The sequence below is a fragment of the Gallus gallus genome, chromosome 15 (genome assembly GCF_016699485.2).
Source record: "Gallus gallus isolate bGalGal1 chromosome 15, bGalGal1.mat.broiler.GRCg7b, whole genome shotgun sequence".
Classification (NCBI taxonomy): domain Eukaryota; kingdom Metazoa; phylum Chordata; class Aves; order Galliformes; family Phasianidae; genus Gallus; species Gallus gallus.
In genome coordinates, this window is record NC_052546.1 from 3,006,755 (window position 1) to 3,033,679 (window position 26,925).

At 36.8% G+C, this 26,925-nt stretch overlaps 1 long non-coding RNA gene across 6 annotated transcripts in view; it reads left to right on the plus strand.

The window, feature by feature from the left end:
- Positions 1–26,925, plus strand: part of LOC121106882 — a 361,649-nt gene that overhangs the window by 159,044 nt on the left and 175,680 nt on the right. For all 6 annotated transcript variants that reach the window (XR_006931549.1, XR_006931550.1, XR_006931548.1 and 3 more), the window contains one exon: positions 1,780–1,832. This is a non-coding gene — a long non-coding RNA (uncharacterized LOC121106882). The remainder of the gene's footprint in view (positions 1–1,779; positions 1,833–26,925) is intronic.

Below are 26,925 nucleotides of genomic sequence, written 5' to 3' on the forward strand. Positions count from 1 at the left end.
TCTATAAGTAATTGAATTCCTAATTATTTTCCTTCTTTTTCATTTTCATAAAACACTATGAATAAATCACATGCTGAATTTACTTTGGAGGTACATCCTTCATGTATTCATTTACTTCTGGGCACTTGTGGCTCACATGGCAGGTGAGCTGACAGTAATTGCAAGAGTTTCCAGGACTGGCTTTTGTTTTAAGATCCTCTCCCCTATGGTCCTTTCTGCACTTCGAGAATACTGTTTTTTCCATCTTTCGTTATTGTGACATCTCACTGAGGGCAGAAATTTGATGTTGCCACTAACGCTGCTGTGAGCATTAGCTGGCAGCTGAGAGACTGATGGCCCCACCACTCTCTTCCCAGGTGGATCAAGCTTCCAGCACTGCCAGACAAAATGTATCTCATGCATTGCTTAGAGGAGGTGGGAGGTCTGCTCTCTGCTTTGTACCCAGAAATTCTATCACCAGCTTCTGGGGGAAGAGCAGAGATAGAAGAGAGTAGAGGTTTGAAATATACCACCCAGGTGCAAAATGAATGGAAGAAACAAGACAAAATGAATTTTCTCAAAACAGCTATGGGGAAAGAAAAAAAAAAAAGCAGCAGCTGATAAATGCTCTTGTTTTGTAATAGCAACGCTCTTTGTCAGCTCCATGTTTTCAATTCTCAAAACCTCAGAGAATTGCTGTAAATGATGTGCTCGGGATTTTTAGGAGCTGTGCTCTTGCTTACATTTGATTCTCTTCCTTATCTTATTTATGTGAGGTTACACGCACACATTATTTCAGCCCCAAGAGAAATAGACTGGCTCATTTCTCTAGTTTTCAGAACTAGATGAAAAGGAGACTCCATAGTCTATATACTATTTAAGGCTCAAAAAATAGTCTCAACACATTAAAGATCCTCCTGAGATAATGAATCTGTCATTGTTTTCAGACAGCAATGCAGAACATTCTTTTTATACCAGTGACTTTCAAAAGAAAATCAGGACGGTCTTCTTAAAATTAAAACAAAATGTTTGACTGCCATTACACAGAGGACCCTTTTTCACTATAAATCATAGTCTGTTAGAATGTATATAGTAGAGACCACCTTGATTGCTCCCTAAACAGTACAAGCTCTTCCTGGTTGCAGTCCTTTCCAGTACAGCCCTTGAGAGCTCCCCTCGATGCAACATGGCTGCCCGAGGATCACTGCTCACCGCTCACTGGGGTGGTGTAAAGCCTGGAAAGTGGAGGAATTCTTTGTTCCCATCACTTGGGAATAAGGAAGAGAAAAGCCCATACATGCCCAAAGACTGCAAAAGGAGAATGAAAAGTACTCCCTCAACAAAGCTGAATTTGTGTGTGTTTTTCCTGTTCTCCGAAGATATTTCAGTTTAAAAATGCAGAACAAAATGAATGGAACAAAGTTCAGCTTTTTTTTACTGGGGATCATTCTATCAAACGTGAACAAAATGTTGATGTTCTCCTAAACACAGACATCCAAATTCTGCCTCTGGTGAGGAGTCACCCTGGCCTCACTCTGCAGCCTGCACTGGTGAGATTAAAAAGCTTGTGACAGTTTGCTTTTTTATTTTCTTTTCCTTTTTGAAATGAAGCAGAAAGTCTCTATACTATGGATATGAGTTTTGAGAAGCCTGAGTTCCTCAGCCCTTACTCGAATACTTGAGCTAACTATGGTAGTAGTAGCCCTGAATACTGGCAATGCACCATAGCACAGAAAGTGTGGTTAGTAAAATTAATTGCTTAAAAACATTAAAAATAGTATTTCTTTTTTTATTTTGCAGGCTACTAGAACTTATTCCATTTGGAAAATCTCCAGAAGATTGAACTTGTACAGGTAGGAAAAGTTGGCTTTGCCAATGAATTTTCCTTAGCCACAATGTTAGCATGTCCATGTTTTCTAAGCTGATTGAATTGTCTTCAGGGATGTATCAGTGTGTTTTTAGAAGATAAGAATATATCAGGATTAGTACACAGAGATAAACTTCTGTTTAACCTGTAAATTGATAGTATGAGAAGTTGTATCTCTCTGACTATATATGAAAGATCTAGAGAACATGTACCACATTGGTAGATGTCTCTGAGAATCTCATCATTGTTCTTTTGGGAAATCTGCCAATAAGGATGATGGTAAATGTCACTGGTTTTGTTTGGAGAGGGATGGATGGGAACTGATTTTTCCAAATACCTGGCAAAGTGGACTGACCTAGAGAAGCCATCTTCTCAAAATTAAAATTTTCAAGAATTTGTTGTAAAAGATTTTGGCTGTCCAACACAAAGTTCTGAAGACTATGAATTTGCAAATCACAGTGTCAACTTTGAGTGGTTTTTGACACTGTGGTATTAATTACTACAACAGCTTGCTCAATTTCTGTATAAATTGCTTTTGCAAGCAAAATTTTATTTTGTATATGAGATGTAACTCTCTTGATTTTGCCCTTCTGTCACTCTCCTCACCTCCTCCTCCAAACAGATGGTCCTATAAAGCGATATGTCATTTGTTCCTGAACTTTTCTTAATGATTGTGGTGGCATTTCTAGTATTTCTTGGAGGTAAAAGCAGCAGCTGCCACTCTAATTGTTTCACTAAGTGAATGGAATATGTTTTACCATCAAAGAAGTCCAGCTGTGATATTATAATTGTTGCTTACCTTGATTAGATTCAGAGCTAGACATTCACCCTGGTGAGTTTGGATACTCCCATTCTTTAATCCCAGGTTTGTTCAAGACTCAGTTCTTTTGCTATTTGTTATGCATGATAACAAATATTTCACAGATATGAACATGTTTTCTAGAACAACTTGTCAGGAGACATTTTGACTTTATTTCTTTGCCCTGTTTTAAATTCTCTACCTCGAGTAGCCCTTACGCAGACTCACGATAGAGAATTTATGACACTATTTTGTATATCTTGAACTATTATTTTCTTGTCCCACAAACAGACTTTTTTTTCTGCTACTGATTCACTTTTTCCAGCTCTCAGTGATTCAGCTTCCTTGTTTACATTTTCATCTGTCTAACCTCCTGGACATAAAGTTTCATTCTTGAAAACACAGATATGTTCTGCAAATAGCACAATGGAATTTAGAAGGCAATGTATACCTACTTCAGCTAACCAAAAACACTTAGAACTGGCTATCTCTATGTTCACTGAAGATCCTACTAAATATATTCTATACGATCACGATGTGGTGTGTGTAATATATGCCCATGTATTATTTGTTTTAATGATGAATTTATAGGTGTCAAAAAACTGGTTTAAACTCAGGTATTAAGGTTATCTAATGGGCGACTAATAACACGATAAGTACAAGAGCCAGGAAAGGAAACTACAAGGTATTGTTCTTGTTAACAAATCAGTGATGCTATTTTGACTTTTCGGTTTCTCCAGTTATCCTAATTTAGTTTTGACAATTGAATTCATCAAAGAAAATTGCCTTTTTTAAAAATTTGCTGTTCAGCCTACTACTCACTGATAATATTAGAAAGAAATTAGGTATAGTAACTGCAGCATTCACTTCTTTTCAGCATTGAAAACATTACTGTCTGTTTTTGGTTTTGATCCAAACTGTGGTATGGTGAATGCCAGGCTTGTATTTCTCTTGTACTCCTTGCCGCCTGACAAATTACAGCAATATGGCAACTTTGCATCAAAGCAGAGTTCAGATTTGTTTCTTATACCTACATATGGTAAAATGCATAAATATACTATTTTTTAATTTTTATATTTACTATTTATTTTATTTTCATGTTGAGCCCAGACAACAGTAGGAAGCTAACTGTCCCTCTCCCAGTGTATCATCTTTCAAACTACCCCTGGAAGCCAAGTACTGGTGATCTTTTTCTGAGGACTTTTATACTGACATACCTGATTCGATTGTTCCTACCAGAGTATTCATATAGTCAAGTCTCTTGGGAGTCAATGACTCTTATCCCTCTATCAACTATTAAAGCATTTTTCATCCAGTTTAAATATTAGATTGGCTTCTAACAATGTGATCATAGTATAAAACAAAGTCTCTACTTTTGAGATATTAAGAAATCCATGCATCTGAAGTACTTTGGTATACTAGAGATTTAAAAAGTTAAAAAAGAAAATTATTCCCTTAAAATTAATTTCTACATATTACAGGAAAACAACAGTGTTGCATGTCTCTTTAACTGGTCAAAAGGCAATACTGATTGACTGGTGTGTGTGTATCTATCTATACAGAGCAGGTGAGGGGTCTCTGCTGTAGAGGGTACCAAAAATGAAAAAGAAACCTTGTGAAATCCACAGACTACATAATTCCACATTTAAGTGATTTGTTTTGAGACAGGCTCTCTGGAGTAGCAATAGATATAAGCAACTAAGATGCCTATAGAACAAAACAGCAGGGGATGTTATCCCAGAGCAGGTAATACTGGACCAGCAACATGCAGTGATCCAAACAATTTACCTCTACGGTAATGAGACTGGTAAGGTTGGGTTTTTTTCAGTTTTAGTTTAGTTTGGTTGGCTGGTTGGTTGTCTTTACAGGACTTAACTAGTCTGTTGTTAAATATTCATGGAGGATGCAAGCTTGTCACATCAGACATCATGAACTTTTTTGGGAGGCAGCTGGCTTCCCTGTGCAAAATATTCTGTTAGTAATGACATGTGTAAGGGAATAGCATTTTCTTAGCTTTGACACCACGGCAATATTTTCAAGCAACTGATCTGATATCCATGCTGTAGTTGCAGCCCTCAGCTGAATTTCTAAAAGATTTTGTGCAGCAGGACTTCCTGTGGTTATGCACCAAACTCCCTTCTCACTTATCTACACGCATCCTTGGACTGTGCCTTTTCAAAATGAGGTCAAATATACAGAAAGGCACGTGGCAATTAGAGAAAAATAAACATTTAAATTATTCCAGTAGCACCATAGTGCTTGAAATGAAATTGTCAGAATCAGAACCATAAGGGAGATATAAAGGCATTTAGTTGTTTTATTCCTATTGAGATTGCCACCTGAATATCCTAAAAAAAGCTGACCCTCTCACTTCAAAAAAGAGCTTCATTAAGCTCTAAGTGCAATATGCAAATTGCCTTTCTAACCTCTTCCTTTTTACTGTCTGCTTTTGCATAATGTAACAACAAGGCTCTGAGATTCATGCTGTGCTCTCTTTCTGCTGGGCAATCCATATAGCTACTGACTTTGCAGAACAATGATAAAGATTTTTTTTTCCCCTGTAAGACCAGATCATTTACATAGCAGATGTCTTTCTTTTGAGAGAAAAAGGCAGAGTACTTATAATTTTGAATAAAAATCTACTCAGATTTTTTCCTTCCATTCACTATATGCCAACTCGAAGATATCAAGTAAAAGACTTCTCTGGGAGAAAGACTTAATAGCCCTTTTTTTAACAAAATCAAATTTGAGATTTAATGATGTTAGCAAAGAAGTTTACTTTAGCATAAACATGTTAAAAGAAAACTGTAAACAGATCATTGATCTTTCGGTTTAGATTCATTTTAAGGAGCCTTTCTGGTTTTCAAAGCTAATAAATTGCTGCCAATAAAAAATAACATGCAGAAATAAAAAGGCATTACAGATTCTCTATCAGGCTTTCCCAAGTCCACTCAAGATGGGGGGGAGCTTTTGCCCAACTTCAGTGAGCAGTATTTCAGATTTGAAGCAAAAACAGATTTCAGAAAAAGTGTTACCTGCTGCTTCAAAGGGGAAGAGTTGGACCCCTTCCCTGCCTCCTCTTCTTGATTTGAGAAGATCCAAGCACTTTTGTTTACCCTGAAGGAAGCTGTACAGTTTTGAAACATGGTTCTACTCAGATGAATTAAAGCAGTGTATTTTCTAACAGGGATTTCAGCTCAGCTAATGGTATGAGCTGGTACAAAAAGATAATTACTTGGTTGGTTACTGTTTTCATCAGCTATACCATATTTCAGAGATATAGGTTACAAATGTTCACAGTTAGTGTCATGTGGTTCCCACTATATATTCTTACAGTACAACCAGGCAAACAACAGGTATATTATGCAGAGCAGCCTCTACAAGAATAAAGCCATAATTGAAATGGACATTGATGTCACTGAACAATTTATCTTCCTTAAAAGGGTTCTGCTTTACAAAAGAAGCTAATTTAGTCTGGGAAATTAAATTGATAGCCATGTGGGAGCATTTGTCTAATTCACTTACAGAGTTGTATCATTAACCATGATTGTTTGATCAATATTTACAAAACAGTAGAATTTACTCAGTTGACAGACGTCAGAGTTCCTCTCCTCATTACTGAAACTAGATTCTTTGTGGGTAACCTGCAACATCCACCTCTTCAGAGACTGAAAATGCTAATACAGTACTAATAATGGATTTTTAAATACATGGTACTGTCTTCTGCAATCTTTCAACAGGCAGCTAAAACCAGGAAAATCTCTTTCTAAATCCAGATTATTAATGTATACCAGATAAAGAAGTTTTACTGTGACTTTACAGCATAGGATTTAACGTGGAGGATGCAGGACCTACTACCTCAAACACCTAGAAGAATAAGTATTGCTTCTATCCTTGAGTTGCATGTGGATAAAAGCGACGAGGGTGATTCAGAGGAAGAAATCCTTCTGTAATTATATATGTGCTGCCAGGATTGCCATTTCTCTTTAATCTTATTTTTCTTGTCTCCACTTTACTTCCATTGTGTCCATTGCACTTCTTATATCTGCAGAACCTGATGTGAAAGATCTGTGGAAGCTGAAACTATACCAAATGTATTTTAGACTATTACTAGAAACAGTTCAGGCAAAAAAATATCACATGTTCATACTTAATACAGAGAACATCAGAGTGTTTATTCTCTTCATTAAAGCTGTAACTCATTCTTACAATTTATATCATCATGTATGCAATTGTACATTCTCTGAATCACTATCATGTGATTTGAAGTCACTTCAAATGGCTTATCTGATCTTAGATCAGCATTGTCCTATTTTGGGGAGAATATTTTATATTAGGCAGCTAGAATACAGGAAAACTTCCTCCCTTCTCAAAGGAACCTCACTTACTAAGTGCCCTTCCTTTTGCCACAGTTTTAGCAAGTTCTTCATAAGACTTATCACTATCAGCACTTCAGAATCTGGATGATGCTGAGATGCAGAATATATACACTCATAGTAAATCCCAATTTCATACTTTGTCAAATAATTTTTTTATAAAGGAATTTGAAATCCTCACTACTAAATGTCTCTGTATTGATAGTGGAGCCTAGGCTGAGAAAATTGGTATGTAGATTTGGGAATTTGGAGGATGAAGCTTTCTTCAGTTGCATTACAGTGAAGAAGGTTTTGTGTCAGTAAAAATCAGTGCTGTTCCACTAAAGTCATTAGAGCAATGGTGATATTTGAGCAGAATGCAACTATTAATTATATCTATTCAGGAAAGTTGGCTGCACATGGAAGCCCAGCTTCTTTCTGCACACACAGGTACATGATGGGAAAATGATAAATGCAGAAAAGAATCAGATTTTTCATTTTGTTTGTGTTTGTTTCTTTGCCTTAACTCCATATTTTCTCATTTTAATACATCTTTCAAAGTTAGATGATATCATAACCTTTGAGATATTACATACTATATTCTAATAATAGGTCTGAGAGAGCTCTGTTTAAACAATATAATTATTCTCATTTGAATCCAGACTGTTTTCATCATTTTTGAACCTTTTAATTTCATCTCTGTGGCTCAGATTTTCACTGAAGTAGTGTGAGTATAAAACTGGAGGAGTTTCTTTTGAAGTAAATGGAAGTTATTCCTAACTTGTCCGGGCTACTCTGACGTCAGATTTTAATTCTGTATTGATTCTTATTAATTTTGATCACTTTTTTTCTCTTTCTCTCTTCTTCCATTATCATAACATTTTCTTTTAGTTATTTTCTTTTAAGCATCTCTGCATGTTGGCCAGAAGTAACATTTAAGAATGTTACTTCTGAATGACAAGCGACACAGATGGAGTATTTTCCAGTTTCTTTCCTTTTTTACCACTTGATGTGCCTTCTGCAGTTAAAATAATCTATTTCCCTCTTACATAATTTTATGCTCTTCTTAAACCAATATGCACAGTAATAAAGCACAAGCAACTTGACTGGTTCTCATTGACATTTAAGGCCAGAAGTGTGACTGCATTATGTAAAATATGCCTTTTCTTGTCACTGCATTTTCTATCTTATTACTTTTTCCGTATTGTAAATAGTTTTAAAATATATACACTAATCTATTAACCAGATATCATGGCACTTTGATATGCTCAGCCATCGATACATGTAGCAGATCACGACACCTATAAGAAGCTACAATTCTGTTTGCAGGGAGACAGATCATCAGCAGTTTTACTGACACCTGATCCTTGCCTCAGCATTTACTGAGTATTTATCACACAGATGGTAAATGTCAGTTCTATGGACGTATTCCACTGTGTGCAGCGTATGGGGTAGAGGCACCTGGCCTCTCATCCAGCTCCCTCTCTCTAATCAGTAAATGTGAAGGTAAAATGAAGCCAGACTTCTGCCTAGTGCTCATACTTTCATGATCAGCTGTTTCAGACCAGGAGTTGGAAGTGTAACTCCTCTGTGACCTGGTTGAATTCAAGCCAGGATAACAAACACAGCACAGAAGTGACTTTTTAGTTTTCTTAAGGAAGAAGTCAGCCCCATCTGATACCCAGTCTCATAATTTGGGGCTTTAGTCACTGAGATTTCTTGAGTGGGTAGTTGAGTAAAGTAAGAATAAAAATACTTACTGCACTCCTGTTCTCAAATTCAATTTCTTTGAAATTCTTTTGAATTTCTTTTATGAAGAACTCTAGGTTTTCCAGGCAATGGGTTACCATATGCTTGGACTTGTGGCTTTAATTAAAATTGTTAAATTGGTACTTTTCTGAAGTGTATTTCTTTGATTTCCTCCTTCTCCCTTTGATCCTGGTTTGAAAGTAGGAAAATAGAGACAGACGACGATAGATTTTACAGCTGATCCATTACTCTCCAAGCAAATGATACAGTGATGGACCTTCACTAATAAGAATTCAGAAAGTATTAATGTCACTTTCAATCTAACAAATGTTTGACCTTTATTATGGTATTACAGAAATGATAGCTGCTCATACTCACTCTTCAATTTTAAATGCATACTGAAAAATGTTTAAATGTAGAAAGCCCACAGATTGAAGGCAAGTTCAAGAAATTGCTTCTGACTTCAGGCATTTTCATTAATTTATCAATGACAGAATGAGCCGGCTCTTGTTGAAGGTGGCAATCCAAAGAACTGAAAATCCTGTTCATCAAAATACATAGCAGGTTTTTCCTTCTTTGGGAATCTATGTGATATGACTCTGAAGATTTTCATAGGTGTAGTGACATTCCCTGTTCTGGGAAGAAAGCCAGAAGTTTAATCCCATTTTATAAGTGATTGGAGCCAAATTCTATTCCCAGAAAATTAAAAGAGAATTCTGTAATGGAGTATGAAAGGATTGGGAATTGACCTCTATCTAATATAATTCAGAATAACTTATTAAAACCATTTCACCTTTTCCGCTATTGTACTGCCCACGCAAATATGCCTGTTGGGTTTCAGACTCAAGTGGAGGTAAAAGCATCTATATAAAGATTGGAATTGCAATTATGTTAGCTTTATGCTTAATTTATATTGCTCCTAAAAACAATACAAGGCACAAGTTCATGACTTTATAGAAAAAATATTGCAGGAAGGACCATATCTGCTAAAAAGGATGTGCTGAGCAAAAGAAATAGCTTAAAAGATCTTGAAAAGCCCAATGCCTTCATCTCACTAAGTCAATATATATAACTTGATCCAAACAAGCGGTGTAGGACCGGAGCTCCAGATGGAATTTATATTTATCCTTTTATTAAAATATGAAGTAGCAAAAAGCCTTAGATCATGCAGCAAGTTTAATGTTAAAGTGCAATTTTTGTAATACTTCATGTAAGTGGTTAATCCTCAACTGTGCAATTCCACCTTGCTTTTCTGGTTAAACTCTCTTTGAGCAACTTCTTAAGCTTATTAAAACTCATTGCTTTATTGAACTTCTGTGATAAACTATTTCATGCCATTAGCCTTTTGTCTGGAATGCTCTCCATGGTGAAGTATAGTTGTACTACCCAAGCAGCTTTGCCTGTGACAAATTTCTCATTACATATGGAGTCATTCATACTTAGCAGGTAACTAAGCATTTAACAAATTCCTATCAAATATAAGTATATGGATTAAGTTAATGCACAGTCAATACTGTCATAATGAATGAATCCTGTAATGAATAAGAAGCACTCATTCTTTTAGATTAGCATTTTCAAAGTAGTTTTCAGGGATTAACATGCTAAATTCCAGTAGTGCTTTGAGGTAATGGGGCACCTAGCTTGTGTACACATGACAAATCCTGACTGAGTTTTGTTGCTCAGATTTGTGTGCAAAGGTGAGAGGAGAGAACGAGGATGGGTTTTTCAGACGTGGAAATATGCCCGTATTCTTAAAGTTTTCATTCCAGGAGGTATTGCTGTTCAAGGATGGAACTTTTGGTGAAAACCAGAGAGAACTGTTCCAAATTGATAGAACATCAGAGGCTGATGTGCACAGCCTCTATTTGAAGAAACTGCTCTGAATCAGATACAGCATAACTTTATATCCTGGGCACTAATTTTTCAGATGGGCTTTTCCTTCTGTCATCTACGCATCCACAAAAGCCTTTGAAAGACCTTGGTTTTGTTGTAATGTACAAAAAAAGAAAAAAAAGCTTTTTAAAAGCTTAATTCCATGAGAATGGAACCATTTGCCAATTAACTTTGTTCATGCTGAATAATGAGGGCCTTACTAAAGGCTGAGATAGAGTCCTGCTCAGTGACACTGAGATAGTATAATTGGGCCCACAGTAAGAAATGGAGTGTGCATGTGATGCTCAACTTCAAGCATTTGCTTATGTCCTCACTGAAGTTAGTACTTCTATTAGTACGTCTCTCTCTGTAATCATGTTTAATTACTTAGCTGAATCACATCGTATTTTCTAGATACATCGAATAATAGAAGATAATCATTTTGACCTATTGCAACCTTGGGAAAAGATTTTTGCTACTGGACTGGAAAATGCATTGTAAATAAAAGAGAAAGGGGGAACAATTTTTGAGAAACTTTTTCCTCTATACTGAATCATCTGCGTTAAACCATGAAAAATACTGACTTTCATTCTCCAGTACATTTGTGCGAGTATGTGAACAGTGGCAGTTGTAACTGCAGTGTAAAACTGAAGTGTAGAGTTTTGTTAGTCTTCAATTTTTCCAGTTTTGTTTTGTTCATTTTATTATTTTTTCCTTGCATTTGAAACATGTAATTGACTATTCTGCTCACATAAGATCTTATCAATTTAAATCGCTGATTTAGACTACTTAGGTAAGCAGCTGAAATTCCTATCAGGGATGATATGACCTTTGTCACTCCAGTACTAGATAAATTAAAAGCCACGTGCATCTCTTGCTTAAGGCTGTAGTCAGATGATTGCCCCAGTCCTTTTGGGAAATCTGGCTTTTCCAATTCTGGAGACATTCAGATACTGTAGGAGTTGTTATAGTGGCTTCAAGTAAAACATAAGTGGCTGAAGGCAAGGAGACAGAAGGCTGGGTAGCAGTATTTTTGTTGAGAATGGTGGTGGAGAGGAATATTAGACTTTTAAAACAGATTTTACACAGATCAGTAAGAGGTAGGGAACTCATAGCAACATGAAAAATTTCTGCTTTGTGACTTCTGTTTGTGTGCCAGTCTTCCTGTTGATCGCAAAGCAACATTCACCACTTTGTTTGGTACAGTAACATTCAGCAGGAAAAGAAATCTGAATATTTGTATTTTGAGGGAGAGGAAATGAGTCTTAAAAGTTACCATAACCATAATAGCTTCAGCAGAGCTGTGAAGATTGTAAAAAACTATGTTAAGAATCCCCCCTCTTGAAAATCAAAAGGACTTGTACGATTTCAGCACTATTCTACGTGTCCTGGTACTTCTCAATCAACTGATAAATTCGTCTTAATCTCTAGGTGGATAAAATACCAAATAATGTAGGCTCACTTCCTCTGTCTAATTTATCGTGTGCTCCCAGCAAAATGCTGATGGGTTGATTAGGAAAAGAGATGGAGAAACTTTACTGAAATCTGAGTAAGAAGCAGTGTTTTGGAAACAACTTTGAGTCCTTGAACATAGAAAGTGAGTTCGACCCTGCCATTAAAAGACTGTTGTCATTAAAAGCTTATAGACACAAACTAGGAGAAGGACAGAGGCAGACAAAAAGACATTAGGCACCTCCGTGTTCTTATTTCTAGTGTTGAGTGTTCTCTTGACAAGAGACAAGGCACCAAGATCAGGCAGATCCAAGCCTTGCAGTCATGGTAGTTTTCTGACTGCAAACATAGCTGTCAAACCACATCAAAGATTGTTTTGTGATAAAATAGAAGTGAGGGCATAATGACATAAGGGCACAAACCAATCACCATTTTTCTTAAAAAGCCACCAGCAGCATGGAATTGGAATTAACAAATTCCAATTATTATTAACATTTAACAAAACAAATAAATGTTTTCATTTTGCATTCTATTTTGGTACTGTCTAAATAAAATTAAGTAGAAAATTAATAGTTAACTTATTCAAGTCTTAGTGCAAGTCAAATATATATATTATTATTAATATATATATATAAGTCGAATATCTTAGTTCAAGTCAAAATATATTACTTCCCAAAGGTTCTGTAGCAATAATGTTTTGACTACTTTTTGTATACTTCATATGAGAATTATCTGTGCATGAGATAACATTCAAGCATGTCCAAGATTTTAATCTTTTCCTATTTATATACAAACAGAAGAGAGAGAAATTTCTGTGCTGTAGAAAATGGTGATACGTACATAAAAAGAGCATGCTTAAGTGAAAGATTTTTCATTGTCTTTATTGGTGGAGATGATGCCTGATATGTAAGCTTGGGCTGTGTGTTAGCATTAGAGGATGACAAATTTTGACAAGGTGCCATGTAAACAGTTTCTGAAAAATATTCCAGGTGCTTCCACTTAAAATTCTTAACCTGTTTAATGTAATGTGTTCTTCCAGTTCTATCAGAAAACAATATTTCACATTACATATGGTTATTATGATTTTACATTCTATAATTTTGTTTTAATGCTCTTTTTGTTATTATGTGTTGCCATAAAATTTATGTTGTATTTGCTAATAATGTTACTTTTGACAGAGGTGTGAAGATGTGAGATCTCTAGCATCAGAATAACACATTGTTCTAGTTGCTTGTTTAAATCCGCTCATGTGCTGTATCAGAATCTTTTAATTTAGACTCTCATAAAAAGTACACAGTACAGGGAAATTTAGCCCAGTATGTTTATGTTTGATTTGCTAGATTTATTTAGTTATTTAACTGCATTGGAGTAACTATTAGGTACCATTTCAATAAGGGATAATCCCAGCTCCCAGTTTTCAACCTGAGCAAAGAGAAAGAGGTTTTTTTCTCCTAGTAGATAAAGAACTATCAGTATAGATTAGTTTATTGGACACCCAGAGAACTGGGAAAGCATTTAACCATGATTGAATGCTTAAACTATAGGACAATCGCATCAAAGAATGGGAGTACACAGTACATGTCTCTAGTCGACTTCTCTGATCTAATCTGATTGTTGACAAAACAGTAGTCTTGCCTCCAAGAAGTTAAATAGAGATAAATAATTATGCTTATGTGCAGTTTAGATATTTGGCCAGAACCATCTGTGGAATAAAACTGGATATATTAAAATGCACCAGAGTACGGTACAGTCAGATTGGTAAATGATATAAGTTCCGAGTTCTTGTTCATTTAACCAGTAAAATTGCATCCACACTAGAAAGATTTCACAGCTATAATTATGTTTTTGGATTAATTAAAGCAGTAAAACTTTCTAATGCAGATGAGCCCTTGTTCATCTCATTTCTCCACTTCCAACACGCAGTCTATTGAATTTGGAGTGGAATTTAGACGCCCTTATTGTGTCATTTTGCATACATCCTAGTTGAGTTCCTAATGGCTTCACCCACTCTTGTGTTAACATTTGCCTTGCCATTTTCACTTCATGACTGCACACTCATTATAAATCAGCTCACACTACAGCTTTTTTTGGAAGCACATTTTCTTAGGTTCTGTGGCTTTCAGGCATGGAGGGGTTTTATTAGCAAATTTCGTACAGTACAATCAGTATTACATCTGAAATGGTCTTATTTATCCTGTGATTATGACCCCTAGATGTCTGGTATGTGAACAAGTTCTCTAATACCTCTTCTACTGGAACAGAATTTGCATTCTCTCCACACCAGCAGTTTTACTGAGGCAATGAATATGATAGATTGTCCTGACATATACGTCCAGTGGTATCAACATATTTATAATCACTTCTGTTTTTCAATCTTTTTTTTTTCACCTTTGGGCCCAAATATAGAGGTTTTGAAAAAGATAGCAAGGATTAGATGGATAGACGAAAGAGAAATAGAATGCAAGATAGCAAATGATGGCTATGGATATCATACTGTAGACGAGGTACAAAAAGAGAGATATGAAGCAGTAGCTTTACGTATTTTCTTACCTTCAACGGGCAGCTGTGTTCCAACTTGCTATCCTACTTAAAGGCCCTTTCCACTTAAGAGCATGTGAAATAACATTTCCGCTGCTCCCTGATGATTTAGTTGAGTTGCATAAAATAATTTTTAGGTCGTGGCTTGATACTGAAGCAGGCTTTGCATCTCACCATTTCCATGCGCGACAAATGTTGCAATGGGAATACCAACCCCGAGAGCTCTAGGTTTATGATTAAGGTCCACAAATCATGAAACTGGATTAAAATAAGAAAATCTGAAAATGAATAATTATTTTTTACTTGGACCTTTGGGGCATATATTTTGATCATTTAAAAGATTTTCTCTAGCATCATTAAAGCTTTCATCATTCCTCTCCCTTCTTTAAAAAATAAAGCTAATAATTTCACAAACTGCCCTATTTGGTGACTTAAATTACAACAAACTTCCTCTTAAGTTACTACACTGTACAAAAATATTGAAGCATTAAAACTCTTAAACATTTTAACAATGGAACTTGTACTACAAAGTAATACCAATCAAAATAATTTCTACAGTTTAACTGTACAAACCAAACCAGTCTGAATCCTGAAATTATGGGCTTAATTATAGTCTTGCTTTTGTGCTGTGGGACAATGAAAGAGTCAAACAGAACTCTGCCCTGTGGCACTGTATAGCTCATGAAAACCTGGACTTCTTGGTAATGGGTTATAAAGCTTATGCATTTTCTGGTTTATAGTATAGTTCCTAAGGCAATACTGGATCATTGAAGTGTTTAATGCATGCATATGTTAGTCTGATTTAATAACAATCTGCGGAGAAATAAATAAGCAGATGAGACCCTGGATGGGCACATTTACAGGGAAGCATAGTTGGATTCAGAAGTTACTGGTCTTAAGTTTAGTCACGGTTGCTGATTGTGTGATTGTCACTTACTGACAGTGCAAAGGAAAATGTCATTTAAGTAATCCATTGATTGTTAAAAAAACAAAACAAGCAAACAAAAAACCCAAAAAACTACTCCTCAGTAAATATATTTGGATTTAGGCACAGTGCGTTCATGTTTCTGTGCCTGACCAGACCCAGGATAATCATAACTGATTTGCAGGATATAGCAGCTCAGGCCTCCTTGGGGAGCAGACAGATTTATCTGTAGGAAAGATACAATCATAGAAAGCACTCAAAGTCAAAGTTAATCCCATGAGCAGATGAGTGAACCCTGGCCATATTCTGGTTGACATTACAAACAGTTTCTCTCACTTAGAAACATATGTGGTTTGTGTTGCTGGCAGGAATTAAGGATGCTACAATACTGCAATTTAAGCCAGCAGAAATGAAGAGCATTTCTAGCCAATTCCCTTCCTTGAGTTCCCTGCAAAAATATGGACCAACTAGCTTTTATTTTTGAATAGCGATACTCCCAATATTGGTGAAGTGAAGGATTAAAATATGGGACGCCCTTCTGATTACAAGAAGATAAACTGTCCTATATGAGCACTAAATTTATCTTAAAGGCAGTGAGTACTATTTTTAGGCTCAAGTTCATAAACAGAATGGGATGAAAGGTCAGTCTGACATGTATGGCTCATTTACTCTTAAGTACTACAAAGAACCTCATAATATCTGGGTTTCATTATAACTGAAAAAACAATGGATGAATGGGCATGGAGAACTAACTTCCTAATTTGAATGTTATTGAAAACAATTATAATTATTTGAATCACTTAACTATATTTACATGTTTTCAGTTTTCCCTTTGGAATAGCTCCTGGTTTTCTATCACACATCACTGGCTGGTAGATACTAGGCTGCACTTAATAGCTTTGCATTACATGGCAATATTATTTTGAGTACCTGCATGTAGCAACAGCAAAACACATCCTGGGTTGTAGTTATGATCAAATCAATGTATTCATGCAAAATGAGGGAAAAAATAATGTTGTGTGGTGACTGGCTCTAGAGAGAAAATTGCCTGTTGTCTGCAGAAAACAAGAACAAAACAAACCCACAATGGTAGTAAAGAGCATTGTAACACTGTAGGGTATGTAAGAGAGCTTTGATACTCTTTTAAAATCCCCTGCATCCTTCTAAGGAGAAACATGACTTATTCCATGATATGTTCTTCTTAAGAAAATAGAATAACACCTACAAATAGATAAATATCAAGTGGAGAATCAGCCAGTCTGGGTTGTAGTCAGCCTTTTTGTAATCATCACTGTGCCTCCTGGGTCAGAACTAAGCCTGATGGGGAAATATAAGAAGGGAGGCATGCTGCCCATTGCTGCAGGCACCAAGCTGTGCCTGCAGGCAGCTTGCCAAAGGCTGGCAGAGCTTTGAGCCTCTGTGCAAAGCACTGCTTAAGACCAATTTCCTTGTGATGTCTAGGCTCATCTCTCCAGCTGGAGAGGATGTAGCTACAAGACAGACAGACGGACCAGTGAGGACAGTTAGTGTGGCAGACTGAGAGGTGGTCTGGGTGAAGAACTACTGCCAATGGAATGGGTGCCAACAGAGAGGCTCTTGTGCAAGGTGAACTCTTCTTCAGTTCAACTCAACTCCTCACAGGTGGAGGCTCTGTGAGAGAAGCCACATGGAAAGGCTATTTAGCATCATTACTTCCCTTAACAGATTAAATCCAAGAAGTTAAAATACTACCTGAAATATGAACTAATGGTACCACTTGAGTATCAAACCCAGCAGGAACTGAACCATCATGAAAAGCTGTGAATCAGTGCATGCTGTGAGGAGTCAATCTGCTAAATGTTAGCTGACGTGTGGCAGTAATGTCCTTTGACATACATATATATTTGTTTGATATTTTTATTCTAATTTGCATGCAAGTTTTATCATTATGAACAGAATTTCTCTTTCTGCAAACTGAAAGGAGGCTGTCTTGAGCTCAGTTTCAACAGGCTGACGTTTCTGACAGGGCAAGTTTCTGAGCATCTTTTTAATTGCTTTTGCAAGGATTTAGCAAGGCATACCTGCAGACATACTAGGAAACAGCAATTGTTTCCTCAAAACTGAGATAGGCAGCAATCAACAGTGAACTTCTGTAAACTAAGAAAAGTTGTTTCTCTCAGTGCAGTCATTAGGGCATGCCATGGTAGGACTCTGCTGCCTTAATTTAGACATCTGCAGTACAGACAACTCTAGCTGAGCTAGGCATACAGCGTTCTTTATAGTCCATGGAGAGAAATAGGGAATGATTTGTCTTATTCTACAGTAAATGTCTAAAGTGCCATATAAGTCATGCTTTCGAAATGCCTACATCTCTCTAAGGGCTATTAAGGTTTTAGATAAGTAGTTCAAGACTTCTGAATTTACCCATCTATAGGCAAGTGAGATGAAACCCTTTCCTTGGTGCTCCAGAAACACAGTGAGACAACTGCTGGCAGGCACTGGCATCACAGCCATGTGTGCACAGCCCTGTGCTGCTTTAATTCAATGGTTTGCACCACCTATCCATGGGAGAGAGGCCGTGCATAAAGGATATGATCCAATTTTCAGTATTTTACTGTGCTTAGTATACTTCCACTCACCTTGTCTTTAATAAATCCAGATAACTGCACAGTATTTAGCTCAAATCCAAACCTAGCAGAAAAGGACATCTTCCTTCTCATAGCCAACTCTTGGGCTGATTTGTTCTCATCTCAAGCCCCAGATTTTTTCTCCAAAGTTTATAAGAGACAAGTGCTGAGCTTGTTTTTCTATTTCCTTGCACCACACAGTCTTTTACATAAATAACAGCAGAATTCTAACAGTTCTGCAGTCAAAATGAGGACTCAAGACAGAAATTAAGGGCCAGATTAAGTTCTAATTTGCATATAATTCTGGATGAACTGCCCCTCCTTCTCTTTTCACTCATACTGGCTCGGTTTCAGTGTTGCTTTAGGGTTTCCTCTGTCCTCTTTTGTGTTGTGGATTTGTTCCTTGATTGCCATGTGATTTCGATAATATCTGTAATTGCTCAAGTTTCAGTAGCTAACTATGTTAATTGAAGAGCTGGACAGATGGCTTAAGCATCTGATATTAAGCTTACTGTGCTGAAATGATGTAGCCAGCAGGGTTTGGAGTGTTACCATGGGAATGCACTTCCAAAGGCTATTGAGTGCTAGAAGCATTACACAGTGACACTCATGCCAGGGCTGCAGTGACACCAGCTTTTAGGGGATCAAAAAAGGCAAGAAAGGATTGATTTAAAAAATCCCTGGAAAAATACTGTGATATGTTGGCATTCTCCAGTTAGATGCTATATGGTCAAAAAAGGTTTTTTGTACATTCACTTCCAGAAAAGTAACAAAGCTATGATAAGCCTTTCTTCCTGGAATAAAGTAGAATTGTCATTTTACAACTTTCATTTTAGACTTCAAAGTGAGATAAAATCTTTCTGGTCTTCTGAATCTTCTGTTCATCTCTTTGCAAAGACTTTTCAGTGGCATTCAGAAAAGGAGGATGGTTTGGTAGCTAGCTAAGAATTTTGATGTAATTTTAGTCATACCCACAATTGCTCAGGTTTCAGTAGATAACTGTGCACTGAGATCTGGACAGCTTCTTATATAAAGCTTACAGTATTGAAATGGTGTAGACATTAGTTTCAGAGTAGCATATGGCTCCTCCTACTTTGCATACTTTTGAGCAAGTCATTTTTTTTCTTCAGAACAAAATAATTGAATTTTAAGGCAGTGCATTTTACGATTGAGCAGGCTGAGGACACGCTAGCTATCCGTAAACATCTTTCAGCTGACAGAAGGAATTCATTACATTAATGCATTCAGTAACACAGACAAGGGAACAGAGCACAAATGTGGGCCCTAAACTCTTCCCACTTCCTAACCCATTCACCATTCGCCCATTACGCTGCATGGCTGTAGTACCTTCTGCAGGGAAAACGAAGGATTTACATGTGGATTGACATGTTCCAGGAGATGAGATTAATGTTAGAGGCAGTATATAACTAAGGTTCAAACTGTCCCCTTGTCTCTCCCTGGGATAATGCTATCATGTGCACACATTGTCATTTAATCTTTCATATTCCACAGAGGGAAAAATAATACACATGGGCCTAACACTGCAGATCAACTGGAAAACCTGCCATTAACTTCAGTAGAAGGTTTTCTTTAGTGAAAAAATTATCTAATCTGATTCATGCCCATCACCATGGTAACTGAGCACTGTGTAGAAAATTACCTATATCTGTAAAAGTGTTTGCACATTCACTGGATTCTTGCCTTCCTTTTTTCCCTTTATTTATACAATCAAAGATATTTAGATTTGTTGTGTTGGGTTTTTTTCTTGCTCTATGAGAGTTACCTTAAATGGGGACTAAGACCTGTGTTTGCTTTGTTATCAAAAGTAGTTCCCTATAATAAATGTATTTCCCATTTGTTATCCATTCATACATAGTACATATGTGTAATTGAGCTGGCTAGCAGATAAAAAAAAAATTCCACCTCCCTCTCCTCCCCTTCCCCCTCCCTTTTTTTCCTTTTTAACCATTCACTATAAAGGTGCATAAATATAAATCCCATCTGCAGGTCTAGCATCCCAAGGGCTGCATATTTCCAAATTCCTCCAGCAGCTGGGCTTTACACTGCAGGTAACCTACAGTTATTTTCTCATGCTGAATTACTGTGATGTATTGCAAGATTTCTTGGGTGTGATGTGAAATATTTCTAGCTGGAATTCCCAGCCAGCTCATGAGAAATGGAGATGATGCAACATCATTTCTGCAAATTGCTGTGTGTTGTTTGTTTTTTTCAGCGGAAACTTTAAAATTGTTTTTTTTTTTTTTAACCTAATATACCCTGTTGAAAGGCTCGACTGAATGGTTTAAAGAATAATTCTCATCCCTCCATTTCCACCAGTCTTTTTCAACTAAAGAAGGCCTGTCCATGAAGGTCACTCACAAATGGACCTGTATGCCATACTTTGTCAATGAAAACACAAGTGGCAGGAAGTGAAAAAAAAGAAAAAGAAAAATTGATTGGTTATTCTATTTTCTCCTAGAATGTATTTTTATTGCACTGCTTTATATGGTGCTTGGTATCTTCTACCACAGGACACTCTTCTGAATCTGTACACTTACTATGGCATTTAGAAAGGAGCTGAGATTGCTAGAAAATCTGTGCCTAGAGTAGAATCTGCACCACAGTTGCCTGGTGGTAGTGAAAGCAATGGAGGGAAGCAGGGCTGTGTGCCTGGGGCCTCGCCACATCTCTAGCTGCTGTGGTTTCAAAGAAATGTTGTGTTAAGCCATTGAGTGGCACTAGGCAAGACAGCCAGGTGTGTGTTCCATTTGTGTTCTTCCTGAGCAGCGCTCCCTTCGCAGGACTTGTAGCTGGAAAGAAATTTCAGAATGGTTAAAGTACTTAAGTAGAGAAGGAATGAATGTCAGCATTGCTCCAGACCGGAGCCTGGATGTATGAGCTTCATTTTCACAGTGAAAAAAATATCCTGGAGACTAAATGCATTTGTGAATCAGAGTTGTAGACAAATTCTAGCTCTGCCTGAATAAGGTGGTAGTGATTTGTGACTTAGAACTGATGGTATTATAACCTACTGTTTTCATTCTAGTTTTGTACTGCTTATAAAGTGCTGCCCTTCATTCCCAGCCATAACAATTAGCAATTGAAATATTCCTGCTGAAATTAACCAAAAAGCTCATCATGAGCTCTGTTCTTTAGGCCACTTAGAGCACCACATTCTTTTATTCCTTTTTCTTGCGCATTATGTGTTACTGATGCAAATTTCTGATTTTTAAAATCCTCCTACATTGCCACACATATGCAAAAAAGGTGCTCATGCTTTGGATCTTATGCCTTGTCTGAAGAGCAGTTTCAGTCAAAAAAGCAATTCTGTGCAAGGAACCAGCATTTACTAACAACTTCTTGGGAAACTTTGCAGAACATCTGCTTACTTTGCTGAACAGGCAAAACGTGTGCTTTTTTTCCTCCAATATTATAAAAGAAAACCAACAATACAGGGTGTGTGTATTCCTCTCTGCTTTGCCTCTCTTTGTCACAATGCTCAATGATGTTTTGGTACTAGGAAATTCTTCAGCAGAAGGTAGCTTATTTTTCATGCTCCAGGTCAGTCTTGCAAGAGACCTGCTTTATTCTTTGTAATGTTGGTATTAAATACCTGTTTCTCTCCGTATGTCTTCCAGCATCCAAAATGCACTGAAGAAATAGTCTCCATACAGGTCTTAAGCTTTATTTATCCACATTTCTAGAATTGCTAATCTTTTTTTATTTTAAAGCATATTCATGAAGAAAGGCTAGAGGTGTTCCTTACTGTTAAAGTAGTAACATTTGTTTTTCTCAAAAGAATTCTTCTGGAAATTTTTTTTTTTTTGCAATAGGTCAAGTGGGAATTGCTAAGGGAATTGTGGCCACCCCTGAGTTACCACCTCTGAGTGATCAAATACAATATCAAATTTGATTGGGGCCAGCAGTGTAGGCCAGCAATGAAGAAGGAAGTCAGCAATGGGAAAGAGAACTGGGACTCAGAAAGCTGTGTCATTGAATCACAGGGCTTTGGTAACTATTTGTGGCATAATACAAACTCTGTTACATTTTGCTTACTGTTTTAGGTAAAACTGGGCTGTTGTCCCCAAATTCCATAATAAAATGTTCACAGTGGTCTTTGCAAAACTACTGAAAGTCTTTTTAACTGACTATTCAAGACGTCTAGTGAAAATGCCATTCCAGGATGCAGAGAGCCAAGTTCTTTGATTTTCTCAATATTGCAGTGATGTAAATGATAATGCAGCTGGATCATTAACTTTAACAATGTCAGAGTGTTCTCACCATTGCATTTACATTAATTAGTCTACATATTATTATTTAACAGCACACTTCTCTTAGACGAATTTGCTAATGTACATCTTGGCTTCCACTATGTAAAGTACCTCTGCTTCAAAAGTCATTAAATGCTAGAATATGTAGGAAGATAGGTGGAAAAGCACCTCAAAACACATTTATACATTCATATTTGAATAGATGCACATAAAGGTAATACTAAACAATGTCTTTCCTGTAGCAATCTTGTGCTTTGTACTATGCAAGCATCTTTGTTTCTTCCTCCCATTCAAGCAGGAAAGAAAGCAAAAGGCAGACTCAGAGGAGTGGATGTTTATGGACCTAAGACAATAGATAAATGAATGATTCCAGCTAGATGGTTTTAGCATAAATTAATACACTGATCACAGCTCAGAAAAGGAGGAGGAAAATATGCTGAGATCTTCTCAGTTGTTCCTTATATTCTAAGCACTCTGGTTATGAACATCTATTAGTCTTCATTGTTTTCTTCAAATGCATCTCTTCACAGCCAAATCCAGTCATTGAAACTGAAGTATATTGTGTTTGGATTGAAATGCAGTATCTGAGGGTAATTTGTTCTTATTTTTTTTAATCTGTGCTCATAACTGTCAGAGCTGAGAAAGGCTTCTTGGTCAGGAGTTCAAATGGAATATGATCTTTTAGTTTGTGCCATATTTCATGCTGTCTTTAGCTGCAGAACTCAGCCTGTCCTGTGGGGACATCTGAGCTCCATCTTGTTCTCAGCGTCTATGAACTTTAATTGATATTGCAAATAATTTGTAATCTAGTTTAAATGGAAAAGACAAAATGTGTAATCAGTAGAGTAACTGAAGGATTGTGTGGTTTTCCAGGAAGTATGTTGGATCTGAAGAGTAGTGGGGTTCTCTCTTTTTTTTTTTCCCCTCAACTTTCTTTTGAAAAGAAACAAAAAACTCCTGTGTTGTACATTGTGTGATGTAATGTAGGTATTAAAAAGGAAAATGCACTAGAAATGTAGGAGAGTGCAAGGCAGAGGAATCAGAAAGCCTCCATATCAGACTTATGTGCTAAGAGAAAGACAAATTTATTAGTGAAGAAATTGTTTGTAGACTGATAAATGTTTGTTGAGTCTCTTGAAAAGTAAGCAGCATTAGCATGGGGAGAATGAGCCTGTTCGGAAGGCTGATGCAGTTTGACTAAACATTGGATGAAATATTAAAGATTAAATCTTTACATCAGCAGTGTCATCTTTTAAATATGAATATAAAGTTTTGCTCTTTTAGTAACCTTATAACATAACTTATAGTCAACTTATGGAGACAACTGTCTATAGTGGATAAGATAGTAAAAGGCAAGTTTAACTATGGGAGCCTAGATTTAATTTATTTTGCTGACAGTGAAGATCAGGCAAATATGAATAGGATTCCATTTAAGGCTGAACATGACACCTGATGCCATTTGCACAATGTCATTCAACAGGCTGGAGTCACACTTCAGATAAAAGAGCTGCTGAGACCTCTTTTCCGAGTGTGTTTAGAAATCAGACTTGCAAATAAATGATGCTACTGAAAGCAAGAGGCATGGAGAAATTAATCTCATTTTTTGCCAAAGGGCCACAAGTTCATTCATGTGTGAGCATCCATCAAAGATTGTAGCATTAGGTAGTAAAAGAGCAAGTGAAGCAGGAACTTAAGGATTCCGCTACCCATGAAGTGGCACATTTATTCAGTAAGAATCAAATTAAAACTGCTGTATTGATTCAGTCAGTCCTGTAAAATATGGGCATTGGATATTGATACTTTACAACTGTTGCTGTATTAGCAAATGCAGGCTGAGAATGGGGTGATCTGCATGTGTGACAATGCAATGAAAATTTTCATTGCACATCTCCGGTGCCAACCATGAACAACTCATGAACATTACCAATTCAGCAAGCAAGACATTACAAATATGCCCTAAGCTTTGTTGATACTTTGGCCAAAAAGAAAGTGGAATTTTCAGTGTTGTAATGTTGATGAGAAAACAACTTCTTAAATACTTAATTGACTTTGAATTGATTCAGTGCTTGGGAGATACAGAGGTGACAGTATGTTCTTCTAACCCAAATGACTGTCATATTGGTCTTGGGTTATTTACGTTACTAGGATAAAGAGTGCAAAATGTGACCCACTAGTCATGATAACAGGTGCCAAATTAATTGACTCATTATCACTAATCATCTTGTTTTACTTGTGAAAGTCTTGTGCTCTGAAGGTGACGATGTCTTCAGTTTACACTCATAAAAAAGCATTTACCACCTACTGTTGTAGGGCAAACTTTCTCAAAGTAACATTTAAATTGTACACAGAGGTTGCTGTTTTGTGTGCTTACTTAGAATAGTTTGCTTTGTCAGCTCCAGTTCTACACAACCAACAACAGCAGACTGAGCGCTGTATAACAGGAGGATATTTATGTGATTTCACGGGGTCTAATGAAAAGTGGAATTTCAGTCCCAGTTTTGTTCTCTGTTGTGATTCTCAAAAATACAGTCTGAAGGCTTCATACACATTTCTAGATTGCTACCATTAATTTCATCTCAGAACTCTTAATGCTATTATTAAGCAAAATAAACCTTAAGAGTATGGGTATGAACAAGTGCCAGAGCAACTTCCACAAAGTAGGAATGAGGTAGACCTGGCAGAATGCTGTCACCTTCACAGCGCCTGGTAGTCATAGCATGGGGACAGCAGAAAACCAGGAGGAAAGACTCCGAGATGCAGAGTATCACCCAAGTACACTGTGCTGCTCTAGATGAGGTAGCTACGGGACAGAAAGCTTCCTAGGTTGAACCAATATTTGTGAGGCACAATAAATGCAAAAGTTTGTTTGCTCCTTCTCTTCTTTGGGCTGTGTCTTTCGTAGTTCAGATCTTGAGATGCACAACACATAATCGGGTGTGTGGGAGGCAGAGAATCGATGATTGAACTGCTGATTTAAGTTATATATTGTCCATAACTTGTTATTTTCTGGGACTTATCGTCTTCATTAAAAATCACTTTGAACTGAACATTGTATTATTTTATCAGTTTGAAGCTGGCTGTTTATGTCTCTAAAAAACCCACTCTGCACTTACTGAGTTTCAGACTTTTATTGTACACTTGTATTTCAAGAGAAACAACATTTTTTAAAGAGATTTTTTTTTTTTTAAAGTATTCTGGATCAAATCATGAGTGGTACAATGGAAATCAACAAGTTTTTAAAATTACCCAAATCCAGAGGAAGCTGAGATTGCTATAAAACCACTCATTATGCAAAGATGGCCGTAAAAAACAATTATAGTATTTCATTCTGAATTTTAATTATATAATTGCAATGAATATGTTGATTGAATTCTTAGAATGTTTAATGATGTTAAAGAAAATATTATGACATTTTAACCCATGTACTTCACAGTCCTTTTAAATGACATTGGAATTCCCATGTTTCCCTCCACTTCCCCGTCATTTAAGGTGATATTTATTTTGAATGAAGCAGACATGAAGTGAAAGTACAGCACATGCTGGCTCAGATTTCCACACCTGGATCCTCCTGCAAATACTAATTTCCACCTTTAAATGGAGGTTCGTACTTCACAGCATCGTGCAGGCCATGCAAAATAAGTACATTAAAAAATGTCTAACAAGCAAATTTCCAATAGAGAAGGGAAGTGTTAAAGCACTGAACAACGCACTAATATGGCATCATATAAAATGCCTTTGCAATTCTTCATTTATGTTCAAGAAAAACTACCTAAAATCAGAAAAAAGAGAAAAAAAAGGTTCCTAATATAATTAGGAAGATGGAGAAATGATCAAACAGGAGGAAACAAGGGACTGTCTCATTCAGTCCTACAGAATGAAATCTGAATAGGAACAGGATTGCTATGTGGAAATGAAACTGCACGGAGGGAGGATAATCCTTCTTTCCTGTACCTGCCCTTTACATACTGAAAGGCCACTCTCAAGTCTCTCCACAGCCTTCTCTTCTCCAGGCTGAACAGCCCCAGCTCTCTTAGCCTGTCCTCATAGGGAGGTGTTCCATCCCTTGGGTCTATTCTTCTCCATGATCCCAAGTAACATGGTAACAGGACTATTCTATCATCATAGACTTTCTCAGCTACTTCCATTTTTACCCATTTTAAAAGGACTTTGCAAGACCATGGATGCCACCTCTTTTAGGTGGCCTGATTAGAAAATAAAGCTTTCATCCCCATTGAGTTTATTTAAATAAATCTTACTTCATTTGCTTTGTGTTGAAAACAAGTTGTGCCATCTGAAATGACTTTGGGATACACTACGAATATCCACGGTTCCCAAAGGCATTTGATAGGGATTGTGTAACTAAATACCAGCACAGAATTTGATTCCTTGGATATCAATGCATAGGTCTCAGCTGCACTGAGGGCAGATTTCATGCTTAATGTAATTACTGCATCTTCTAAATCAGATGATACTAATATGCAGATCTCTTTGGGACTGGAGTTGTCACTTGCT